We start from the raw sequence: 20,835 nt of genomic DNA, 5'->3' as shown, positions 1-20,835 counted from the left end.
GCCGTGTACATTGGTCAAGCTGGACAGTCTCTACGTAAAAGAATAAATGGACACAAATCAGACGTCAAGAATTGTGACATTCGGGGACCTGTCGGAGAACTTCGGTCTCTTTGGTCACTCGATTACAGACCTAAAAGTTGCAATTCTTCAACAAAAAAACTTCAGAAGCAGACTCCAACGAGAGACTGCTGAATTGGAATTAATTTGCAAACTGGATACAATTAACTTAGGCTTGACCAGAGACTGGGAGTGGATGGGTCATTACCCAAGATAAGACTGTTTCCTCTTGTTTATTCCCCCCACCCACCCCCCACTGTTCCTCAGAGGTTCTTGTCAGCTGCTGGAGGTGGCCCACCTTGATTGTCACTGCAAAAGGTCCTCCGTCCTCCTCCCCCCCCTGCCCTGCTGCTGGTAATAGCTCACCAGTGATCAGGACTCTGTGTTGCTGTGGATTTTGTATTGTTAACTGTATCATAGAATCTTAGACTATCAGGGTTGGAAGGGACCCCAGAAGGTCATCTAGTCCGACCCCCTGCTCAAAGCAGGACCGATCCCCGACTAAATCATCCCAGCCAGGGCTTTGTCAAGCCTGACCTTAAAAACTTCTAAGGAAGGAGATTCCACCACCTCCCTAGGTAACACATTCTAGTGTTTTACCACCCTCCTAGTGAAAAAGTTTTTCCTAATATCCAACCTAAATCTCCCCCACTGCAGCTTGAGACCATTACTCCTTGTTCTGTCATCTGCTACCACTGAGAACAGTCTAGAGCCATCCTCTTTGGAACCCCCTTTCAGGTAGTTGAAAGCAGCTATCAAATCCCCCCTCATTCTTCTCTTCTGTAGACTAAACATCCCCAGTTCCCTCAGCCTCTCCTCATAACTCATGTGTTCCAGTCCCCTAATCATTTTTGTTGCCCTCTGCTGGACTCTTTCCAATTTTTCCACATCCTTCTTGTAGTGTGGGGCCCAAAACTGGACACAGTACTCCAGATGAGGCCTCACCAGTGTCAAATACTTGTGTTACATTGCATATGGAGATAACCTATAAGTAATGTAGTCAGCCCTCCAAACCCTGCAGTGTACTGGTTACATAATCATGTTACAATATGTTAGGATTGGTTAGTTAAATTTCAGTAAAATGATTGGTTAAGGTATAGCTAAGCACTACTCAAGTTTTACTATGTAATCTGCAGTCAGTAAGGAAGTGGGTGTGTGTGTGGAGGGGGGGAAATGGGAACAGGGAATGGGAGTGGGGAAGTTGGAATCATGTTTAGCTAAGGGCAGAAATGGGAACAGGGACACAGGTGTAAGGCTCTGTAGTGTCACAGCTGGGAAGGGGGACACTAAGGAAGGAAACTGGAATCATGCTTGCTGGAAGTTCACCCCAATAAACATTGAATTGTTTGCACCTTTGGACTTCGGGTATTGTTGCTCTCTGTTCATGCAAGAAGGACCAGGGAAGTAAGTGGGTGAAGGAATAAGCCACCTAACACAGGGGAAGAAGCTTTTACTCCCCATATTTCCTTATCCCAGAGGGAAAAAAGGGGGCCTTCAGTCTTCTCCATTTCAGGGTAGAACGAACAAATACGTATGCCATCTTGGATTTGGGATGGTATCACTTGCCTTCACTGTTCCTTCTCCTTCCGCTCAAGATTGGTTCCTGGCTCTTGACTTACAGAACATGCCCTTCTATGTTACCATTCACGCAGCCTACAGGAAGTACCAGTCCCCAATCACTGTCACCACAAAAGAGCAACCCTTCAGTCTGTCCTTCACACTGAGAGTCTCCACAAATGCTTAGCTGGAGTCACGGCGCATCTGAGGAGATGGAGCATCCATCTCTCCCCATACCTCGACGATGGGCTGCACAAAGGCAGCTCCCAGCAGGAGGCTTCCTTGACCTGACCTTCTGTTCTCCAGCTGGACCTTCTATGGAACTACAAAAAGGCCTCTCTCATTCTGGCACAGAAGATAGACTCCAAATTGGCAAAGGTCTATCTTCCTGAAGACATGTGGCAGTGTCTACAATTGATAATCCCTGATGTCAGGTCAAACCCATCAACTACAGTGTGGAGCTGTCTCAGACTGCTGGCCCATAGATCAGCCTGCTCTTATTTGAGGCCACTTACAGACTTCACCTGCATCCATTATAAGCCTGGCTAAGGTCTAGCTAGTCCCCTACAAGGCACCAAGGGAGCATGGATCATGGCCTTAACATATGTCCTATCAGAACTGACCTGGTGGTTAAATCCCAAAAACCCCAGAAGAGGGGAAAGCTTTCATCCCATGATGATACTGATCAAGGACATGCTAGGAAAAGGTAGAGGTGCCCACCTGAATCATCTTGTGGTATAAGGGACCTGGTCTCAGAAAGACAGGACCCTTCACATAACCATCCTGGAGCTGTGAACATTCAAGTTAGCTTTCCTGGCATTCCAGCCAGTCCTGCAGAATTCCACAGTGCAGACCTTGACAGAGAGCACATCTGCAGCGTACATAAACAAGCCCATTCATCACCCTGTGTCAAGAAGCTATCAACTTAGACGTGGCATCAACCCAGGACAACCCCCAGAGCTCTTCACCTCCTAGGCTGTTGCTGGCTCCTATCAGACTTCCGAAGCAGACCATCAATCCATCATCAGTCACAAGTGGTCACTGCAGAGCTCCATTATCAACCTGATATTTAATCATTGGGGGAAAACCCAGAATAACTTGTTTGCCCCCAAAGACAACACACAATGTCCAGCCTTCTGTTCCGAGAGCATGTGCCCAGGTTCATTGCAAAGTGCCTTCCTCATACTGTGGAGTCAAGGTCTCATGCATACTTTCCCACTAATTTCCCCTGATTCCTGGGGTGATCAGCAAAATCCAACAGGGCAAAGTCACATTAATCCTAATAGCTCCATGCTAGCTGAGACACTTCAGGTCTCCTCACGTCCCATGGTATCCACGTTTCTGAAGGGGTTACTGCGTGTTTACCCACCTGTAAGAATCCTCTCCTTCCTGGGAGCTTCATGTTGTCCTTGCAAACCTGAGAGTCCCCTTCTTTGAGCCACTTTTGGAATGTTCCTTGCACTCTAGACCGTGCTCTTGGCCACCATCCTACTGGCTAGGAATGTCCATGACCTCCAACCACTACACATGCATAACATTCCACAGAGATCAGGTGGTGGTGATCTTCAAAAATCACTTCAGGAATAAACTTAAGAGATCTCCTTTGAACCCATCCATCAGTTTATCTGTTTCCTTTCCTACATTCATTCTGCTCCCCGAGAGAAGAAACCCCATGCTGTGGACATTTCCAGGGCTTGACGGAATAAAGCCCTTCAGATTGTTGTCTCATCTCTTCGTTGCCATCTCTGCTGCTCCCAGAAGATATTAAAATGATTCATGCAGTACATACAGCTCTGCTATCCCCCTCCTTCTAAACAGTGCAGCTCACTTCTCTAGTGTGCAAGCTGCATCCATGTGCAAGCTTCGGGAGCGTTCCCATATCTGAAAGCTGTAGGGCAGTAACATGAAGTAACCCTGACTTTTATTCAGCATTCTGCCTTTGTCCTAGCTACCAGGTCATATACCGAGCCTAGGAGGGCAGTGTTCCAATCACTGTTCAGTTAGTTTTCAGAGCAACAGCCGTGTTAGTCTGTATTCGCAAAAAGAAAAGGAGGACTTGTGGCACCTTAGAGACTAACCAATTTATCTGAGCATGAGCTTTCATGAGCTACAGCTCACTTCATCGGGTGCATGCTGTGGATCTTCTGCAGTTTCCACAGTATGCATCCGATGAAGTGAGCTGTAGCTCACGAAAGCTCATGCTCAAATAAATTGGTGAGTCTCTAAGGCGCCACAAGTCCTCCTTTTCTTTTTGTTCAGCTAGTGTCACTCAGCGCTCCGCAGCTCCTCCTGCCAGATGGGACGCTGCTCGTCAGTCACCTGGAGTGGGATCCATACAGCCAGGCACTCAGCGAATGTTACGTACAGTAGCCATGGTTCTTCAAACGTTGGTGTCATGGGACTCGCACTGATCCGCCCTCTGTCCATGCTTTATCAGAGTCCTGCTTACCCAAGATTCTGAACTAGTGAGGGCTCTGGGGAATGGTTGCAGCCACTTTGCCCTTTCTGCCCTGGGGTGACGATTCGAGGACATGCCCAGCACAAGCCCAGTGAACACTGCTATTCCACTGTTGCATCCCTGAGGCGCACACACACAAGTCAAGTGGGATCAGCACTGAAGACATCTCAAAGAACCAGTTACTATAAGGTGAGTAACGGTTCTCTGGCTGGTGTACACCACCCCTCTGAAGCCCTCAACAGGCAATGGGTTTACCTCATTAATGATCTGGATGATGGGATGGATTGCACCTTCAGCAAGCTCATGAATGACACTAAGATGGTGGGGGGGGGAGAGGTAGATGAGCTGGAGGGTAGGGATAGGTTCTAGAGTGACCTAGACAAATGGAAGATTGGGTTAAAAGAAATCTGATGAGGTTCAACAAGGACAAGTGCGGAGTCCTGCATTTAGGAAGGAAGAATCCTATGCACCGCTACAGGCTGGGGACCGACTGGCTAAGTGGCAGTTTTGCAGAAAAGGACCCGGGGATTACAGTGGGAGAGAAGCTGGATATTGTTATACCAATGAAATAAAAACCAGCAGGATCTTATTAAAGGGGAAAAGGCAAAATGCCACATTTACTGTGAATACAGAAAGTATCATAGTAAGCAGTTAGTTATAGTTATAACATTCCATTCAATCTCATATTTATTCACACATTCATTCCTACAAACACACACACACACACACACAGGTTCTGCAAGGTTGTTCTCATAGTTACCAGCCTTAGAGTTGCTCATGCCAAGCCACTGGCCAGGTGGCCTGGACATGAGGAGGGAGCAGGGCCTTGTCAGATGCTCATCTGATGCTCCTGGAAGTTGGTTTGCAGAATCAGACCCCAGAGTTCTCACTTTCTAGAGTCCATTTTTATAGGAATTTCTTCCTATGCCAGTCTATGGGAATTGCTGCTTCATGCTGTTGCTGAATCAATCAGCAGATGGCACATTCCTGATGGCTCCGTGCTGCCAGATGTTATCTTGTTCTTTGGTTCTCCCATTCTTGAGGCTGTTGGGTGGATTCCAGTCTGCCCTCCGGGGGTCCTCTGGTTATTTCCACTTGACACCTTCTTCAGCTGATGGACACTGGATTCTTAGGCTGGCACCTCCCTGATCATTCAGTTATTATCCACACCAAGCATCCATCCACATACATCCTCTATCTCTATTTTAATCACAATTGTTAATACAACAAAAGGGCGGGGAGTCTCTGGGTGCTGTTTCTGTTACAGAGTATTTATTGCTTTGAGTCTCTCCCTGTGTGAGTAGTTGTTGTTTCAAAGAATTGCTTTGAGAACAGACTGTCTTAGAATATACTAACACAATTAGCAGCTTGCAAGTTTCACACAAAGAGGGAGAGAAACAGTACCAAAAACCAAGAGACCTCTTAATTAGTAATACCCTGGAATTTAAACTATGGGGAATCAAACTCATTTGTGATTTTAATACCGAACTTCTTTAATATGATCCAACAATATGAGTCAACAGTGTGCCCTGTTACCAAGAAGGCTAACGGCATATTTGGCTGCATTAGTAGGAGCATTGCCAGCAGATTGAGGGAAGTGATTATTCCCCTCTATTCGGCACTGGTGAGGCCACATCCAGAGTATTGCATCCAGTTTTGGTCCCCCCACTACAGAAAGGATGTGGACAAATTGGAGAGTCCAACAGAGGGCAACAAAAACAATTGGGGGAATGTGACTTACAAGGAGAGGCTGAGGGAACTGGGATTGTTTAGTCTGCGGAAGAGAAGAGTGAGGGGGGATTTGATAGCAGCCTTCAACTACCTGAAGGGGGGTTCCAAAGAGGATGGAGCTCGGCTGTTCTCAGTGGTGGCAGATGATAGAACAAGGAGCAATGGTCTCAAGTTGCAGTCGGGGAGGTCTAGGTTGGATATTAGGAAACACTATTTCACTAGGAGGGTGGTGAAGCACTGGAATGGGTTCCCTAGGGAAGTGGTGGAATCTCAATCTGTGAAGGTTTCTAAGGCCTGGCTTGACAAAGCCTTGGCTGGGAAGATTCTCGCTTTCAAGTGTGGCATTTAGATGGGCCATCTCAGAAGACCACCTTGGGCTGATCCTGTTTATGATGGGAGGAGAGGTTTTATTGTCTCGCCTCTGAATTTCTTGGCTTTGTGGCTTTAACTTTTCTCCTCTCATGGCTTCTTACAGTAACACTTGATAAAATCTCTCTGCCACTGCATTAGCTCTTCCGTCTTGCTCAGATTTTTTTCCCTGTCAAGTGCACAACTGATCCCTTAATAGACACGTAAGAGAAACTACCTGTCGCGTGTCTAATGCGCGTCCCCCTGACATGATGCGGAGCAACTCTGCTCTGCCGCGGCGAGGCATAGCTGGGTGCTCTTTAATCTGCAGATTCTTGACTCCTTGCTTCACGGATCATTGACACTATAAACCATAATGGCTCCTTTGGAGCCATTCCAGGCTCTTGAATTAATTTAGCTGCTACGATTTGTGCATCTAGACTCTGTGCTCAAAATCCTTGGGAAAATTGATGGAAAGCAGCTGCCAGCTGCACGTGCTTGGAAAGAGGCTGCTAACGGGCCTGGATTGACAGCATTGGAGCCTTGATGTGATCTGGCTAATATCCATGCATCTCCGACCGTGTCCACATCTGAGGCTAAGAGGGAGTTCTGTCTCACAGCCCATTCAGTCCTTGGCCCATCCACCAATACAGCCAGCAAGGGGAACCATTGTCACCCCCGGCATTGGTGGTTTACAGGGGAAATACGTAGCCTCACGGTAATGGGCTGAAGCTACTCCAACAGCCAGCAGCTAATAACTCCTGGTGAATTCGTCTTGACCTGTGCAGCTGTTCAATGGCTATGCTGGGTACTGGATTCTAGGTTTGCCCTTAATTTTAGCAAAACCCTGGATCTTGCAAGTCAAGATTGCAATCATGTTTCCATTAGAGGAAGTGTCTCTAATGTTTTTCCCTCTAGATTTGAATCTGAGTCAAACTGTAGCTTAAACCTCTCTTGGTAACTCTTTTCTACCCTAACCTTGTGAAAGAACGAGGCTTGGTGTTCGCTAACCCATACCACTAGCTAGTTGCTTCAGTGACACCCCCAAGTCTGCCCTGAATGAAGCGGGCTAGAGAGGGAACAGAAACGGCTGTTCGTTAGGATTGTTTCAATAGCCACTTCCAGACCCTGACAGGAGAAGGGTGAAGAAAGGCATCAAACGCCAAGGTTCCCTGGCAATGTTGAATGGTGAACAAGGTTTCAAGTGAGCTGATGCTCACAAGGGCCAGGTACAGGGGAGGATGGGAGCTGAGATGCTGCAGTGAACTGGGTTGTGGAGTCCTAAACACGCTTCCCCTGTGCTCCCCTCTTTCATTCCTGCACCTGCTGTTGAGTTACCATCCTTTCGGGACCTGCTGTGAGCTGAGCTCCGGAAGGAACACTTCCGGGCGAAGATCTTCGGCTGGCGGAAGGTGACGGTGGAATTGATGGAGCACCCTTGACTGACCCCGGCTGAGGCTCTGGCCCTCGCTGCAGGCTTTAGGAGAAGGTGCTTCTGAGCTGCGCTGGACTCGGGGAGGGGCTGGCAGAGCAGCAGCACCCGCAGCCTTCCTGCTGCAGCACGTAGCCCTCCCTGCTCTCTGCATGCCCAAGGCGGCCCAGGCCAGGACGCGGGGTGCAAGCCTGGGTTCCATTGCCCCTGAGCCACTGTGGGAGCGTGACCGTTTGCTCTGCGGTCTGCAGCCTCGGGGATGTGGCCAGATGCTGGGGGCTGACTCATGCCACCCGGGCGAAGGGGGCGGGCATAGTGGGGTGGCCAGCCCAGCCCATGGAGGGAGGGGCAGGGGCAGGCTGGGCTTTCTGCTGTATGAAGGAGTGGGGGAGGATGATGTGCCATCTGGTTGGTGGAAAGACTCCCATTAGTGGCTGTGGGCTCTGGCCCAGGCCTGTGCCTTTGCCGACCTGCAGATGGAGGCAGAGGTTGATTTAAAGACCTGGGTCCACTGGGTGAATGAACTGGCGAGGGGGGTAATGGTAGGGCCCTGGAGCTCTGCCTGCCCTCCCAGCTGGGGGAGGAGGAGGGGCACTGGAGTTGGAAGCAGGAAGGAGCAAGGACAGGCTCATTGGTATTGCTGCCCCTTAGGTCTCCCCTGCCCTGCGTGGAGGGAAAGAGGCGGGTGTGGGTGTCCCTTTGAATGTAGCAGGCAGGTGAACTGGAGTCTGGCGTACTGGGGCCTGGGGCAGCATGTAACTGGAGCCCCTGGGGGAAACATGCATACAGTAGGGCAGGTGTTCTCCATGGGCTGTAGGCTAGCAAGGGGCGGGGCTGCAGGGGCAGAGTTAAGGTGGTTTGTTATGGTTCAGTGCGGTTTTACCCATGTACATGGGGTTCTGAGCCAGTACGAACTGGGCCTGGATTTGAATAGTTCCCTGCCCTCCCCTTCGCTGCTCATTCTGCCCATTGAAATGCCAAGATTGGTCTTTAACTGTGAGGCTCCTTGTTGTGGGTTTCCTTCCCCTCCCCCGCTTTCCTCCTCTAGCAACCTGAGTTTGCATTCGGACTAACCCACCAAGGGCTCTGTCTGCTGCTGCCTGTGTGACCACTCCTTGCTCCTAGTGCTAGGAGACAGGTGAGTACAGACAGGGAAACTGAGGAAGGGAAGGTAGGGCCATGCCCGAAGCCATGGGGCAAGATCTGTTCCACAGCTGGGATCACACCTCAGTATTTCCTGGCTCCAGCTTCTGGCTCAGATGATTTTGGGGTTATCGTCCCCTAAAAGGATCTCTGGATGACCCTGTCTTTGTTCATCTCTCTAGGTAGGTCTCTGTTCTTTCCACCCCCATCCCCCAGTCACTGGTACCTGAACAACTCACAAACAGCCCTGACCTAGGAGGTAGGGATAGTTCATTACTCTCCCTGTTTTATAGCTGGGGAAACTGAGGCACGGAGCCAGAGCAGTCACACGGGACCAAAGGTCTCTTTCTCCCAGCTCAGCCTGGGGCCCAGCTTGGTGTCTGCAGCTGTTCAGGATGAAAACTGACAAATGTGTTCAAGGGGTTTTTTTGTTTGTTTTTTATCCTTCTCTACAGCCAGCCCCTGTATTAACCTGCTCAGTCCGGCCCAGCCCGCCCCTCCAGCCCGTGGCTAGCACCCTCCGTTGCCCCCAGCCAAAGGACAGGTGTTGGTGGCATCCTCCATGGAGCAGTTCCTGGTGCTGCCCGGCCCTGGGCTGGAAGATTTACTGGGGCCCTGGGCAGGCCCAAGGGGCGTTTGTCCTCCAGGTGCCAACGCAGCCGGGAAGCAGCCCCTGTTAGGAACAATAATCGGCTGCTGGGCCTGACCTGTGCCCCCTGATTTCAGTTCCCCCTTCTGGCCACTGGAGGGCAGCAGGAACCTGCACAAGGCAGGCCCTACCTGAAGCCCTGTGTAATTACTGCCCACACCAGTGCCCGGGGCCGCTATGGGGGTCTAATGCCTGGGCAAAGGCTGCCCCCCAGTCCCTGCCCCAGGAAAGCCTATTACCCCATCCCTCCTTAACCCCCTGTACCATAATCACCTGCCAGGCTCCACTCCCACGGGCGGGTCCTGGCTCACCCCGATCTTGGGGTAATGCTGTGTTCTCTGCTCCATCCTGGGCTGGGCCAAGCCCTCTGCTCCTCAGGGCCTGGGCTCCCAGGCACCTGCTGGGAGGAAGCTATTGGAATCTCTTCACGTGCCCAGGGCAGGCCTCGCGGCTGGCGCTCCTGTGTGATCAGCAGCTCCTGCTACCCCCAGCCCCCTCGGGGTGCTGTGCTCCAGTCACCAGCACCTTTCTCCCATCTGGGCAAAAGGCAATGGGCTCTAGTAGGCGGCTGGGAGATCCTGGGCTCCGTCCCAAGCCTGCCCTGAATAAGAGCTTGCCCCTCCGCGAGCCTCAGCAGCCGCAGTTACAAAAGGGGGGTTATACTCCTGCCCTGCCTCCCAGGGGCCCGCTGCAGCTAGATTTGTGTCCCTGCAGTGGAGACGTCTATATTGCAAAGGGCAAGCTGCTGCTTTTGCAGTTGTCCAGCAGCCCCTTTAATCCCCATAGGAGACTGTGCAGGAGCCCGGTGCCTACTCCCCATTAGATAATTAATCGTAGCCTAATTTCTACAGCACCTCTTCCTTCACAGGGTTCCACAGCACTGCTCAGGGTCACTTCCAGGCAACCACTTGGGAGCGCGGGGTGCATGGAGCAACCCCCTCACTACGTCCGAGCCTGGCCAGAGGAACCTGGGCGAGGGAGTCAAGCTGTGAAAAGCTGTGGCATTTAATGTCCCTGGGACCTGCGCTACCTGGGACACCCTCATCTCTGGCCAGCCCTTGCTCTGTCTGAACGGGGGGAAGTGAACACAGCTGCCAGGGGTTGACGGAGACCAATGTACATTCCCCCATCCAGAGGGGATGGACAATGGGATCACAGAGCCGGCTGGCTCCCACTTCCAGGGGGGCAGGACGTTTAGCCATGCAGCAAGAGTTCCCGTGATCCATCCCTTGCTTTTTGAGGTCTCCTCCAAGCCCTCCTACCCCCAGCACGCTCCAGGAACTGAGACGATCTCTTTGTGAAGGAGTGGGGGGCCCTGCTGGGTTTTGAACAGGTGGTTTGCAGGGCATCGGGGTGTTTCAATGGCAGTTATGCTACAGCTTAAGAAACTGGGCCTGAAAAAGCTGTTTGCTCAGCTCAATCCCTGTGAGCCCTGGGATGGGATCCCCTAGCCAGGAGCCTCTGGATCTGATCCCAGGGGTTCACTATTCCTGCCAGAAATCAATCATCCCCCCCGCACAGCCTGGCCTTCACTCAGTGCGCTCCCAGCAGTGGCCACTGGAGGGCAGCGATGGCCCACACGAAACACACCCGTGCCCTCAGAGCCTGGCAGGAGCTCTGGATCACAGAGCCTGGCGGGAGCTGGTGGAAGGCCTGCGGGCGCAAGTCCCTGTGCTGTGCCGGGAGCCTGGGGCGGGCTGGCACGTGGCAGGGAAGCAGCAGGGTGCTGTGGTGGGTCCCAGATGTGCAAAGCGTGCACAGGTGTGGGCGTGCAAGCCCCCATGCCTGCGTGTTTGTGTGGTTGTTGGGCCTTGCGTGTGCCTGGGGTCATGTTTGCTACACACACACACACACACACACACACACACACACACACACACACACGCAAACATGTGAACGCCCGTACATACTCCTAACCGACACGGCATGGGGGCGCGCACCCTGTGTTAGCATAGAATCATAGACTATCAGGGCTGGAAGGGACCTCAGGAGGTCATCTAGTCCAACCCCCTGCTCAAAGCAGGACCAATCCCCAATTAAATCATCCCAGCCGGGGCTTTGTCAAGCCTGACCTTAAAAACCTCAAAGGAAGGAGATTCTACCACCTCCCTAGGTAACGCATTCCAGTGTTTCACCACCCTCTTAGTGAAAAAGTTTTTTCCTAATATCCAACCTAAACCTCCCCCACTGCAACTTGAGACCATTGTTCCTTGTTCTGTCATCTGCTACCATTGAGAACAGTCTAGAGCCATCCTCTTTGGAACCCCCTTTCAAGTAGTTGAAAGCAGCTATCAAATCCCCCCTCACTCTTCTCTTCTGCAGATTAAACAATCCCAGTTCCCTCAGCCTCTCCTCATAACTCATGTGCTCCAGACCCCTAATCATTTTTCTTGCCCTTCGCTGGACTCTTTCCAATTTTTCCACATCCTTCTTGTAGTGTGGGGCCCAAAACTGGACACAGTACTCCAGATGAGGCCTCACCAACGTCGAATAGAGGGGGATGATCACGTCCCTCGATCTGCTGGCAATGCCCCTACTTATACATCCCAAAATGCCATTGGCCTTCTTGGCAACAAGGGCACACTGTTGACTCATATCCAGCTTCTCGTCCACTGTAACTCCTAGGTCCTTTCTGCCGAACTGCTGCCAAGCCATTCGGTCCCTAGTCTGTAGCGGTGCATGGGATTCTTCAGTCCTAAGTGCAGGACTCTGCACTTGTCCTTGTTGAACCCCATCAGATTTCTTTTGGCCCAATCCTCTAATTTGTCTAGATCCCTCTGTATCCTATCCCTACCCTCCAGCGTACCTACCTCTCCTCCCAGTTTAGTGTCCTCTGCAAACTTGCTGAGGGTGCAATCCACACCATCCTCCAGATCATTTATGAAGATATTGAACAAAACCGGCCCCAGGACCGACCCTTGGGGCACTCCGCTTGATACCGGTTGCCAACTGCACATGGAGCCATTGATCGCTACCCGTGTATGCTGCGTTATGAGGACCACAGGTGTGTGGCAGGACTCTGGAAATGCTCCTTTTTTAATGGTCGGAAGTGAGTTTGGTCTGTGTGGGGTGCTGGGAGCCAAGCCTCCTGGGTTCTGTTCCTGGCTCTCTCCCTGCTTCATTCTGTCAGGTCAGTTTCTCCCTCAGTGCCTCAGTTTCCCCATCTATGAAATGGGGATAGCACTTGACTTTGCTCCCAGTGCTGTTGGGAGGCATTACGAATGGGGGTAGGGTGCTTAGGGTGAGGGTTGGGTCCTATTCGCCTTATTTCCAGCCCTGTGCCATCCACCCATGCTGAAGAGGTGACATGCTCAGGAGCTGGCCACAGGCTCGAGGTAGGGGTCAGCAAGGTGCCCAACCCATAGAGAGAAGCAAATATGGCGATCAGTTAAACCCTGAGCATGTGGGCGAGATCCACCAGGCAGACACCTGGGAAAATTCTCTGTAGTAACTCAGAGCCCTCCCCATCTAGTGCCTCATCACTAGCAGTCACAGATCGGCTACACGCCATTGCAGGCAGTCCCATCATACCCTCCCTTCCACAAACTTATCAAACTCAGTCTTGAAGCTAGTTAGGTTTTTTGGCCCCACCGCTCCCCTTGAAAGGTTGTTCCAGAACTTCACTGCTCTCAGGGTTAGAAACCTTCATCTAATTTCAAGCCTAAACTTGTTAATGGCCAGTTTATATCCATTTGTTCTTGTGTCCTCAGTGGAGCTTAACTTAAATAACCCCTCTCCCTCCCTGGTATTTATCCCTCTGACATATTTATAGAGAGCAATCATCCTTCTCCTCAGCCCTTGTTTGGTTAGGCTACAAGCCAAGCTCTTTAAGTCTCCTCTCCTAAGGTAGGTTTTCCATTCCTCAGATTGTCCTAGTAGTCCCTCTCTGCACCTGTTCTGGTTTGAATTCCTCTTTCTTAAACATGGGAGACCAGAGCTGCGCACAGTATTCCAGAGGAGGTCTCCCCAGTGCCTCGTATAATGGTACTAACACTTCCCCGTCTCTACTGGAAATACCTCGCCTCTTCCATCCCAGGACTGCATTCGCCTTTTTTCACGGCTGAATCACATTGGCAGCTTGGTGGGCAAGATCCACCAATACACCCGGGTCTTTCTCCTCCTCTGTTGCTTCCAACTGATGCTACCCCAACTTATACCAAAAAATCGTCTTGTTAATCCCTAAATGCACGACTTTGCACTATTACATTTCATCCCATTTCTGTTACTCCACTTTTTAAGGTCATCCAGATCTTCTTGTATAATATTCCGATCCTCCTCCCTAGTGGCAATACCTCCCAACTGTGGGTCATCCACAAATTTTATTAGCGCACTCCCACTTTTTGTGCCAAAGTCGTTAATGAAAATGTTAACTAAGATTGGTCCCAAGACCGATCCCTGGGGAACTCCACTAGTAACCTCCCTCTGACCTGACAGTTCACCTTTCAGTCTGGCCTGTTGTAGTCTCCCCTTTAACCAGTTCCTTACCTACCTTTCAATTCTCATATTAATCTCCATCTTCTCCAATTTAACTAATAGTTTCCTGTGACACCCTGGCACCCCAATATTCACTACTGTCATGTAATTAGGGTATGTTTTGTACAAAGTGCCTTGTGAGGTATCATTCTACAAGTCTTGATCTGCTAGACAGGAATATTTTGTTGGATTGTATGTACCTGGCGTCGTGTCTTCCTGAGGAAATATGAGGGGTGGGGGAATGCAGGGTCCTATGCCCTCCCAGTTTTCTGCCAGGGTTCACAGGGAATGGGGCCAGCAGCAGCCTTTCGGCACTGTGCGGGCGGGAAGGGACGGGAGCTGCTTCCAGCCGCAGGGGAGGAGGGCAAGGAGGGAAGGGATGATGTGGCCTGTGTCTTTGCAGAGTTCATCCCTTGGCCCCTACTCCCCTGTGGCTGGAAGATGCTTGTCCCTTCCTACCCGCACAGTGTTGAAAGGCAGCTAACGCTTCCAGGCTGCTGCTGGCCATCGACATAACCCAGCTGCCTCCTGTTCCCCAGCTCCAACGTGGGAAGGAAGGGGTTAAGCCTGAAGGCTGCTTTGTGCACCAGGGCCCAGGGAACCTGACTGCAGGGACTTCAGCGAAGCCGGCCAGAGAGGTGGCTCAGCGTCAGAGGGTGCCTAGGGGCTGGAGCAGCCCCGCACTCCCTGGGGGCAGGACCCGGGGTGGGGTGGGGTGGTGAAGAGGAGTGCTTAGCACCTGCCCGGGGGGCTGCTGTGGAGCCTGCAGGGTCAGGGCACAAGCAGTCTGGAAATCGCTTCCCCCCTGCCACTCCACAGCTTGGCTGAGGGGCGGAGAGGCTTCCCATGCCAGCGCTGTGTGGGGCTTTGGCCCATGCAGGGCTCGCTCCTCCTGGCCAGTGCCCCGGGCCAGAGGGTCTTGGGCTTTCCCGGGGCACCAGCCCAGCCAGAGGCGGTGGGGGAAGGAAGGAGCCTGCCAGCTGGCCTGCTGCTGAGCTGAGCGCTCCCACCAGGGGCTGGTTCTCCGCACAGCGCCGGGAGTGGGACGTGCCCCGCTGGGGGGGATCTGGAGGAACAGCAGGGGCGGTGGGGGTGAAGGGAGAGGAGAGGGAGAGCACTTAGAGGACCCATGGGTGGGCAGCAGAGGTGACACGTAACCGGCTGCCGCCTGCCCGCACACACCAGCCACCCCAGCTCGCAGCCAGCGCCAGCCGGAAACAGGACGGGGCCCTGCTGGCCGAGAGTCGGCACGCAGTGGGGGCCACGCTGACGGACCAACAGGGGGAACGGCCAGCCTCACCACCAGCCTTGCACACCCACCCCCATCGTTGGTCACTGGACCCGCCCCCACACTCACCGCTGGTGAGCGGACGGCTGGCGGGCAGGGATCCGGCCTGCAGCAGGACCTGCCAGTGCTGATGGCAGGCGGGGGGAGAAAATACGGGACAACTTGCTTGTTTGTAAGAAAAAGTCGGGACACCTGCAGAGGGGCTTAAATATGGGAATGTCCCTTTAAGAACAGGACATCTGGTCCCCCGAGGTGGTGATGAGGGACGGGTAAGAACCCGGCTGGGTAGAGCGCATGGGAGATCCTGCGCTCGGATGGTTTGAGATGGAGAAGAGTGGCTCCTTGAAGAGCTGGCCTCTGTTTCTATTGAATGGGGGAGGAAGAGAGACAAGAAGGCACAAGAGTTGGGGACGAGACATTTAATTCTGCGGTAAAATATCTACAAGCATCAGCCTCTCCTGGCAAGAATGAGCGGAGCCAGCTGCTCCTCTGTCAGGCCTCCATGGCGCTCTACTGATACCTGCCGAGATCGTTGTGAGGTATCGGCTCGCTCTGCAGCATCCCAATAGAAGTGCAGGAATTGCACCGTTAGACTGGACCAGCGGTCCATCTCCAAGTGGCCACCACGAACGGCGTCCGTGAAGGGGCAAAAGACCCAGCTGAGAACAGCTATGAAATAACCTGCCCACAAGACCGTTCTCCATCCATCAGAGGTTAGTTTTTGCCCTGACACTTGAGGGGTTTATATCTTTCAGATATTTTTATCCCACTAATATAATGCTGCTAGTTGTTGTTATCCATATAAGTGACTCCTCTTCTTTTGAGTATCACTAAATTCTTGGCCTCAATGCTCTCACGTGGCCATGAGTTCCACTGGTTAACTATATGTTGTGGTTTTTTAAAAGCTTTCCTTTTAGCAGTGTAGAATTTGGCTTCCTTTTTCTTTCCTTGACTGTCTCCTTGCTCCTGTATTATGAGAGAGGGTGAATCGAAGGAACTGATTTACCTCTATATACCAGATAAAAAGTCCCAAGCCAAACCACCCACCTTTCTCAATTTACAGAAATGAAACTTTGATACTTGCTGTTTTGTATCCGTGTCTGTAACCCGCTCAGTGCCCAATCTGCCAATGATATGAGTTTGTTACACCCTCCCTATTAATGGCTGGTTCTTTAGCTGTAGCAGTTTCTGCCTTTAGCTGTGGAGGTTCCTTGTTCAATCCCTGCTGAGGTAGCATCCATTGTGCCTGCAAAGGATTTGCCATTTAGCCTTCATTTTCCTCTAAAAGTCGATGACGTTTCAACTCTTCTCCACCTCCCCAGGGCCAAACTATGTGCCGAAACCAAATCAGAAGTTCCCAGGCTGGCAGACCTAGTGGGGAAAAAAAATATTTGTCCAGTTTTGAAACCTTGTGGTATTGGCATCTGTGCCTACAAGGGCTGAGCTTCCCAGACTGAGAGTCTGGGGGTGCAACTGTGGTTATCGTGCACAGGGAGCTGCAGCTGGACCCAGCATAAAGCAAATGGCTTTCAAGCACCTCAGACCAGATTGCTCAAAGGGATTTAGGTACCCAACTCTTCTTGAAATAAATAACTTGGAGCATCTGGATTTGGGATGAGCAGTCAGAACAAGCTGCAGGATGGAGGGAGACTGGAACTGAGATTTCCCAGCATGACCAGTGATTTGGGGGGGCCACGGACCAAGCACTTGCCAGGCTTGGCCTAGGCATGGCAGATGTCCTCTGCGACCCCACTGCCTGCAGCCTAGCGGCAGGGAATTGCTATGCCTGGTGTCACAGAGTCCCTGGGCGATGCTCTGGAACTGCTCCCCACAAAGCCAGGCCGGACTCTGGGGAAGTCTCCTTTCTGTGAGCAGACTGTCTTCAGGACACACAACTTCCACCTTCCTGGGTGTGACCTTGGAGCATTCAACATCCTCTGCCCCTCCATGTGCTTCCCACAACGAGTCCGCCCAGGTGGGCTCTTGGGGAAGCCAGAGGGTCCTGTACCCCAACTCCGCAGTCAGACGGGACTCTTAGCCAGCCAGGGAAACAGAAGGTTTATTAGATGACAGGAACATGGTCTAAAACAGAGCTCCTCAGCCAGGTCCATTTTGGGGGGCAGTGAGCCAGACAACCACGTCTGCCCTTCACTCCATGTCCCGGCCAGCCCCAAACTGAAACTCTCTCCAGCTCCTCCTCCCCTGGGCTTTGTCCCTTTCCTGGGCCAAGAGGTCACCTGATTCCTTCGTTCTCCAACCCCTTTAGCTCTCACCTTGCAGGGGGAAAGGGCCAGGCCATCAGTTGCCAGGAAACAGGGTGTCGGACATTCTCTGTGTCCAGACCCCTGCACACACCTGCCCTCTAGGGCTCTGCAACGATCATACACCCTTATCCCCCCACCTAGAGACTTAAGAACTGCCTAGGGAAACTGAGGCACCCCCACACTATTCAGAGGAAACATTAAGAACAGTCCCGCTTCATCACACCTGGAAAATGGGGATGCTGGGTCTGATGGGGTGGAGCGTGTGGGTGTCTATGCGGGTGGGAGGCTGAGCCACTTCCCTGTGTCCTCGCATGGCTCTGAAATGCAGTTGCTGGGGGAGAGATACTAGGAAGCCAGGGGCACGGGACAGGAATGAGGTGTGTCCCCCTTGGCCATTCTCCCTTTGTTCAGCTGCAGTTCACTGGGGCTTTACAGACCCTCCATCCATAGGTGTATGCCAAGGGGTCAGCTTCCCCCGCTCCACTCACCGCCCCCATCCCCTTCTCCTGCCCTGCCTTCCTGAAGCTGCTCCAACCAGCTCCAATTCACTTCTCTCTGGCTTGAGCGCCCACGTTCCCCCCCCCACACACACCCTCCACTCTGCTGCAGGCCAGCATGACCCACTGAGGCTGGGGACTGAGATCCTTCCACTTGTTTGAAACCGACTGCCACTTCACGGGGTCTGTGAATTCCCATGGTGAGGGTACTGGCTTTAGAGACACAGGCACAGACTGGGGGTGAGGGTGGAGAGCAGGAAGGACACGGATGGATGGACAGACAGACGGACGGACCCTGAGGTGGGGTTTGAGAGGGAGGGATGTATTCACACGTTGCCACTCTTGGGCATCATTATGGGCAGATCACTGAAAAGCCCTTCCCAGTGGAGAACAGTGCTCAGAAAAGCCGGTCCAATGTTGGATGCCTACGGGCTGGAAGGGAGGGTAACGATGAGACTGTTAAAGGGCTCAGATACAAATCAAGGGTGAGCCCCCAGCTACAATACTGGGGTGGGACTAGTTGCCCCGTCTGGAACAATGACACAGCAGCTGTAGCCGGGGTTCAGCGCTGGGCCATGGCCTGCCTACAGACCAGGTGAGCCTTCTGTGAGAGCGGACAGTGATGAGATTGGGACTATTGAAATAGAGAGTCAAATGGGGCGGCCATGAGCAAAACCTACAAAACAAATGGGAATGGATAGAGTGCTAGACAGGACGCTCCTGTTTACCCTGTCTGACAACACGGGAACAAGGGGCAGTCTCATGAAACTGAAGGGCAGCACCTTCAAAATGATCAAAGAAAAGACTTTATTTTGCATAATACCTGTTTAGCCTGCGGAACTCACTGCCACAAGAGACCACAGCGGCCAGATGCCAGAAAGGCTCAGACATCTGTATGGCTAATGAGAGCAGACAGATTTGCATTTGGCAGGGGTGTGTGTGTGTAGGATATAAATGTCCTGATTCATGGCATAGGATAGGTCATTCACTGACCGACAGAGTGATAGACGAAATATCGGTGGCATTGGTGGAGCTGTGTCAGTCCCAGGATATCAGAGACACAAGGTGGGGGAGGTAGTATCTTTTATTAGGCCAACTTCTGTTGGTGAGCGAGACCAGCCTCAGGACCTGGAGAAGAGCTGTGCGCAAACTCGAAAACTGGTCTCCAAAAGTTGGTCCAATAAAAGAGATCACCTCACCCACTCTGTCTGGCTCATAGACTTGGTAGGTCTGTCGACACGCAGACTGAATAACCGAGAGCGGTGAGGGGCGCGTTTCAGCTTGAGAATAAACTCCAGCCAGCCGAGCAAAGCCACCTGCCCTGGGAGTACCGTGCAGGGCGGGCAGGCTGGTCTCTGAGCTGGCTTGTTACGCCTTTGAAAAGTGGCTGTTCATGGCTATGGAATATGCAGTGGGCCCATGTCTGGACAAAGTGAGGCATGACCCTAGCTCCGTGTGTGTGTATAAGCAACCGGAGAAGAAATGGTTTGGAGGCTGGGGCTGGCTGAGGGGAAAGGCGGGGCTAGCTGGCCACGCAAGTGACTGGAGAAGCTTGGATCTCTCTCTCTCTCTCCGTCTGGTACAATGGGGCCAGTGACAGACTGGCCAGGGCCTGGATTTGCTCACTGGCCACTTGCCTCTGGTTGCTCTCTGTAACTTGGTGCCTGGTTGAGCTTGGGTTAAGAGCCATGGGCCTAGGTACCGGACAGGGAGCCCACTGCCTTGGGGATTCAATCCACTGGCTCATTTTTACAGATGCTGGTTCTTACAAAGATGGGTGGGGGGTGTTGGAGGCATTTCACCCAGCCTGGCCTGCTGCTTTGAAACAGGAGGCTGAAGGGATTCTGGAGCCCAACACCCACCCGCACCCCGCATACACCCTGTTCTCCCAGGGACACTCTCCGGTTGTGGCAGCCAGACACCTGGCCAGCAGGACCCAGGAAGAGAGGAGGGTTGGGGATGGGTTTAGTTAACGCAGAGGCTGGGATGAAACTACCCCAGGGTCCAGTTGTTCCAGAATTGCCCACCAGGGGGCTGGTTTTTCCATTCACCTAGTGCAGCGGGTCGCGGGCGCCATCAGAGACGGGGGAGCAGACTGGAGCTGATTGGTTTAAATTTCATTCCCTGTTTTGGTGGCTGAGAGTAAGAAAGCCCCTGTCCAGGGCCTGTGCCCGGACAGCAGCGCAACCAGGGGGCCTGAGCCAGAGCAGCGTGACATGGGCTGAGGTGGTGGTGGGAGAGCGGGAGACGCACGCAGACGGCGTGAGGAGGAAGGGGTGGGAAACTCGAGGGCTCCCCCAGCAGGGCCTGAGGGATCTGTGGGATTTCCAAGGGCTTGGGATGGTGCCATGGAGGAGGGAAGCATGGAAAAAGATGAGTTAGTGGGGTAGTTTTGCGTGAATTGGTAACACAGGGAAATCTAGCCTCATGCTTCAGGCCAGCAAGGGTCAGGAAGGAATTTCTTCCCTTTGATACAGCATGGCATAGGGGATGCAGGTGCAGTGTAGATGAGTTTTACCTTCCTCTGAAACATCAGGCCATTGCTGGTGGCAGAGTGGGCTAGATGGGCCCATTGGTCTGATGTGGAGAGGTGGAAAAGTCAGGGGTAGAGTATCGGTAGTAACCACCTCATCTTCCCAAACATTGGTTACACGCAACTTCCGCCAATGGAAAGCTTTGTTCATACCTAGCTCTCTCATCCCTCTTTCTCTGCCTGTGGTTGCCACTAAACAGTCAATATTTACCCACCGCTACTGCTTGGCGCATAGATACCTTGTGCCTTGGAAGCACCTGAGAGGATTGATAGTTGCAGAGAGAACAGAAAGATGGACAGAGATACTGTAGCTTGATAGAGAGATGGCAGAACAGTGACATAGGATAAATGGCAACAGAAGGAAAGACAGGATGGGTGGGTGGAGAGGCAGATGGATGGATGTCA

This window comes from Lepidochelys kempii, chromosome 2 (genome assembly GCF_965140285.1).
Source record: "Lepidochelys kempii isolate rLepKem1 chromosome 2, rLepKem1.hap1, whole genome shotgun sequence".
Lineage (NCBI taxonomy): Eukaryota > Metazoa > Chordata > Testudines > Cheloniidae > Lepidochelys > Lepidochelys kempii.
Note: the sequence above shows the minus strand (reverse complement) of the source record.